Raw genomic sequence first — 6,000 nt, 5'->3', positions numbered from 1 at the left:
GATTCCTGCCTCAGCACTGGAAAAGAGATCCCTACAATTCCCCTCTGATCAGCCACTCAATTCCCCCTCAGTCTGTGGGCCAGAAGCTCTGGAAGCAGCTGCCATCCTGGGACTGCAGCCAGGACTGGGGCTGGGACCTAGCTTCTCTCTCACTGTGGTCACAGACTTTTCCTACTGACCTTCTAAGTTGTCTTTGGTGTTTGTGGGTTGAAAAGTCTGGGAACTGCCACAACTGCCCATGATTCAGTCCTGTGATGCCTGCTCCAGGTTCACTGAGGCCTGGTCTTTGCCTGAGCGCCCACGCTGAACTGCGTTTCTCTCCCAGTACAGTGCGATAGACCTTTCTAATCAACCATCCAGGTTGTCTTGGGCTGGAAATTTTGTTTCATTCTCTCTTTTTGTGGGTTCTGCTGCTCTAGAATTTGTTTAGAGCCATTTTTATAGGGATTTGGAGGGATTTGGGGGAGAGCTCAAGCAAGTCACTGCTTTTTCTCCACCATCTTGGCTCCACCCTGGTCAACCAGAGTTTATTAAGCCTTTACTATGTACCAGGCACTATGCTCAACACTGGGGAGGATACAAAGAAAGACAAAAAAAAAAAAAAATCATGCCTGCCCTCAGGGAGCTTATATTCCTATTGAGGAGACAACATGTAAATAAATAGGTACTGTTTAACAGGGGACTGGCCAATGAGGGCCTGGTCCTTCAAGTGAACACAATAGGCTCTGCCTGGTGCCAACCCATATGGATGTTTGGGGAGTTGCCTTTGTATGTGCATGAGGACTTGAGATAGAGGGACTTTGCCTTCCACACTAGAGTATATCCATGTTCTGTGACTGTTTTCTGGCTGTGTAGTGTATGATGATAAAAAACCTTGTAATTGACTACCGAGCTAGAACTGAGTGTGCATATAAAAGGCACAAACTGGCCAAATTCAGCTTTTTTCCCCTTGCATAGTGGGAATAGAAAGGCAGACAAGCTGTGGAGAGAGTATTTTTAGACCCTTGTAGAGATTAAAATTGTCCAACCTGCAGTAAAAGAGACTGAGGCAGAACTCTGAGCCTATGGTACTTTATTAAAGGGTCTATGGTCCTCTCTATTGAAGCGGACCCCAGATCTTCCTCATGATCTGAGATGCCCCCTTCTTCTGGGACCTTGTATTTATAGAGTTTGATACCCAAATATGCAAAAGGGGCATGGTAAAATACAGAATCCCATTGGCTGACGTATCCCACAAGATAAATAAGCAAAAATTTTATGTCAGCAGGGCCACGAGTTGGGTGAAGCAAGGAATATCTTTACTGACTAGGTGGTCATGATGGATGGTCATGATCTCCTTAGGGTAGATGGGAGGAGATGGTACAAGCTATACATATGCTTCAAGAACATTTTGGGGGGGACTTTCCATACATTGACACCACCCATGCTTGGTTTGGTCATGGAATTTGAGCAAAACAAGATGGAGATACCTTTGTCAGCATTCTTATAGTTGCCCAAGTGAGCTCCATAGCTGGTAAATAACTAATGAACATTATATTAACATTTGAGGCCCATTATAGGGCCCTTCTATTAGAATCTATGTTCCTATGTAACTTATACAAAGTATGGATTAATACATTGCTTATTCATATACCTATTACTAGGTGATTGACTAGATATGTATTACTAGATGAATATATTAAAATAATTACTAACAATAATTATCCCTTATAAAATCATAATGAACTGATTAATACTGGTTAGAGTTTGAGCAGTGGTCCTCAATGAATCATTTCTCTCACCCTTATCTTCCCACATTGGCTTCCGTGTGATCTTGAACACATGGCACTGTTGGTTTTTTATATCTATAGTGTTTCCTGCTCCTAGGAGATAGACTGTCCTAGGCTATGGCCCTGTGAGCTCCAAAGGGTTGGAAGAACCGCCAGAGGCCCAGGAACTGGGATCCATACCAGAGTTAGGCACCAGCCAAGTCAAATTAACTAGTACAGCCCTGTTTGACCCACCTGGCAGTAGATTGACTTGAAAGATGCTATCCTATGTAAGAAAAGAAGTTATTCCATCCATCAGCTAGACTACATTCTGAAGTAACCTTGCTGGGGCAAATACTTTGTAGCATCTGCTTTGAATTTGAGCCTACTCCTTCCAGGAACCAAAGTGGTACTGAGGATAGTGCATCCTTGTACAGAAAGATGGGTTTAGAATTCTTTTCTTGCTATATCTTCTTAGTCACTATCCCTACATAAAAGCTAAATGATGTTAATTGCTTATTTATGATATCCAGGAGCTATCAACTGGTTAAATGGTACTGGAGAGATACTTATGGGCACTAGCAAATGATGTTGGGGATAGTCATTAATAGCAATTGATATTATGGAGAATACACAAGAATGGGGGCCCAACTAGTAGCATCTGAAGAACCCCACTGCCCATCAGAAGTATTCCTAAAAACTTGAGAAGGAGATGTAGCCAGACCAGTTCTGGGACTCAACCCAGTTGTGCGCATGTGGATTGGGAGACTAAATCCAGAATCTTGCCACCCATGCAAGTTAGGGAGGACCCTAACACCAACTGAAGCTTTGGTTCTGAGTCAGACTTATCCTAATATTTTCTCCAAAGTCATTGTCACTGTCTACATCATGTCCTCCCTGGTACAGAGCACATTCAACATCCTAGACTTGTACTATTGCTTTGCCAAATAACACTATACTAATGTGTATTTTTTCCCCACAAAAGTTTTCCTCTATTGCCTTGTCCTGACACTATCATCACAGTGTTTGTTTTTATCACTGTTTGTCAATGCTTGCACATTTAACTGCTATTTATCAGTTGTCAAAAGAAACAAAAGCCACGTATATTAACCTTAACAAGGTAACAACAAAGTTGTTCTGTGTATTCAATAAACATTTTATTCTGTTTAATGTTATCTCTGCCAATTTTGCTGTTGTCAGTGCATCTACAGAATTTTTTAAAATTGGTTTTGCCTTATTGACTTTTCATTCATTCCATACTTTTTGAATTCTTCATATTCATCCTTTCTTATAGCACAATAATATTCCATTATACTCATACATTCAACCATCCTTCAATTGCTGGGCACACAGGTTGTTTCCAGGGTTAACTGGAACAAACAGTGCTTCTAAGACTATTTTTGTCCAGCAAAGTCTTTTTTCCCCTTGTCAATAATTTCCCTCAGGCACAAACAAAGGTGTAGGATCTTTGGCTTAAAGGGCATAAGGATTTTTTTTTTCTAGGAGAGTTTTTTTATTTTTATTTTAAAATAATTAATTTATTTTTAGTTTTCAACATTCACTTCTGTAAGATTTTGAGTCTTAAATTTTCTCCCTCTTCCTTTCCTCCTCCCTCCCCAAGATGGCATGCAATCTGATATAGGCTCTACTTATACATTCATATTAAGCATATTTTCCCATTAGTCAAGATATAAAAAAGAATTAGAACTGATGGGAGGAACCACAAGAATGAAGAAATAAAACAAGGATTTTTTTTTTAATAAATCATATTTTATACTTCCATATTGCTTTCCAAAAAGAGTGAATCAACTTACAGCTCTGACAACACTATGTATTAGTGTACCTCTTTTGCCATAGTCATTTCAGCATTGAATTTCATCTCTTATTATCTTTTAAGTTGTTGTTGAGTTGTTTTAGTCATGTCTGATTTTTCATGATCCCATTTGGAGTTTTCTAATGGCAAAGACATTGGAGAAGTTTGCTATTTTCTTCTTCAGCTCATTTCGCAAATGAGGAACTGAGGCAAACAGGGTGAAGTGACTTGCCCAGGGTCACACAGTTAGTAAGTGTCTGAGGCCGGATTTGAACTCAGGAATATGAGTCTTCCTGAGTCCAGGTCTGGCACTCTATTCACTGCAACACCTAGCTGCCCCTTATCATCTTTGCTTGTCCTCAAAGAAATCATGACTGAAAAAGATGAGCTGGCCATGTAGAGAGAGTGCGGGATAATTGATGGTCAGTCAGTCTATGTGTTCCATTCATATTACTTATAATGTCCAGAGAACCTTAGCACACTGGGTGAACCATCTATGGTAAAGTTGTAGCAAGGTATTGTTGAGAGTCAATGGGATAGGCTAGGATAGATGGGCTATGGCCCACCTCATTGAGGGGAATACCTACACTGATATGTATCATCACAGATCCATTGGAATATTAGAGATATACCCAGCTTTGCCAATTTTATGGATATAAGATATCTTAGAGCTGATTTAATTTACATTGCTCTAATTAGTAGTGATTTTGAACACTTTCAACTGATTGCTGATAGTTTATGTTTCTTCCTAAAAGATCACAGGACTAGGAATCAGGAGAACCTGGATTCTATCTTGCCTTTAATAGCTATCTATTTATTCCCTCATCTATAAAATGGGCATCAAATTGGGGATCAAACAAGATGGTGTACATAAAATGGTTTGCAAACCTAAAAGTACAATAAAAATTTCAGCTATTACTATCATTAAAAACTGTCTTTTTATATCTCCATATTAGAGAATGGCATGTTTAATAATTGGAAATAAATTGTATGCCCAACAAGTGGAGAATAGCTAAACAAATAAATGTGATGACATGTAACTCAATCATGAAGAAAAATCAATATGAAGAATTCAAAGAAATATAGGGAAAAATTTGAAGTGATTCAGGAAGAACAATGTAGGACCAGAGGAATAGACACAACCCACTACATGTATACAGACAATTTGAAATGGTTACACAGCTCACATCAAAAACACCAAGAACAGGCAGCTATTCTGTGAATGTTTCTGGGCTACATTCGAACAGTGGATCCACAGAAAGTGGCTGACTACTGTCTCCCTCAGTGTTTTAGAGGTTTGTATGGGGTTGGTGGTATTCTGTTACTGTTGTACACAAGCACTGCCCCCTTTTTTGTGTTCCCCTTTGATTACTAGCTAGCCAGAGATAATTAGATTTGAGAAAGGATTATTTAAAAACATCACCCCAAATATTTAGGGCATGCAATCCCGTAAGTACATACAGACTCCAAGGAAAGTGGGTTCAAGCTTAGAAAATAAAGACCTTTTTGCCTTTTGGTGAAATCCCTTTTTGGCATGTGTCCTAAAGGTTGGTATCCTTGCAGAGTCCTGAAACTACATCTCTCACCCTCCCAAAGCTTTTGTCCTAGGTCAGCTCAAAGCTGGGTTCATAGTTTATCATTGTTATCTCTGATATTGTCAATGATAGGGAGGAGAAATGGGATACTCTTTTTCCCTCCCTCTATTCCTTGCTGATCTCTAGTTATAGGTGTAGGGGTCTGCTTTCTCAAAGTACTCCCAAAGCTTAAGTAAATGCTAGAATGTTCCTGCTGGGACCTTCTCTGGTATATGAAAGCCCAGAGGTGTGTCCGGTTCTTTCAACCACTCACTCCAATCTTACCTCTGATTTCATCCACTTCACTCTTTCCCAATTTGACTAATTAAGTTGTTTGAATCTAATTTATGCATTTGATTGACTCCATAACTTAATCAAAGAGGTTGTCTTACTTGATAAAGGTATTCAACATGAAATGTGTCCTTGGTTATGTTAATTTGGGTTGTGAGTTGTCTAAACACCTCTCCTAATCTTATCATATTTGCAGATGACAGGCCTACTAATACATTGAAAGACAGGATCAGGATCAAAAAAGGTCCCAAAGGGCCCTAATCATGGTATCAAACTCAAATAGAAACAGGCAGCTGAATTTCTACATAAGGATCCCTGTGGGTTGCTGCATAATATCTTAGAAAATCACATGTTAACATTATCTGTGTTTTATTGTATTTTTATTTATTTTGTTAAATATTTCCCAATTATATTTTAATCTGGTTAGGGCCAATCTCAGAGTGTTGTGGGTATAAACCCATAAACCTCATGTTTGACACCTCTGGGCCAGAACATTAAAGACAAATCTAATTAGGGTGATATAGCAAGGTTTATCAACCTCCTTACCCAGGCATGGGTTAGAGACACAAACCTG

The sequence above is a fragment of the Vombatus ursinus genome, unplaced genomic scaffold (assembly GCF_900497805.2).
Source record: "Vombatus ursinus unplaced genomic scaffold, bare-nosed wombat genome assembly UNPS02014932.1, whole genome shotgun sequence".
Lineage (NCBI taxonomy): Eukaryota > Metazoa > Chordata > Mammalia > Diprotodontia > Vombatidae > Vombatus > Vombatus ursinus.
Note: the sequence above shows the minus strand (reverse complement) of the source record.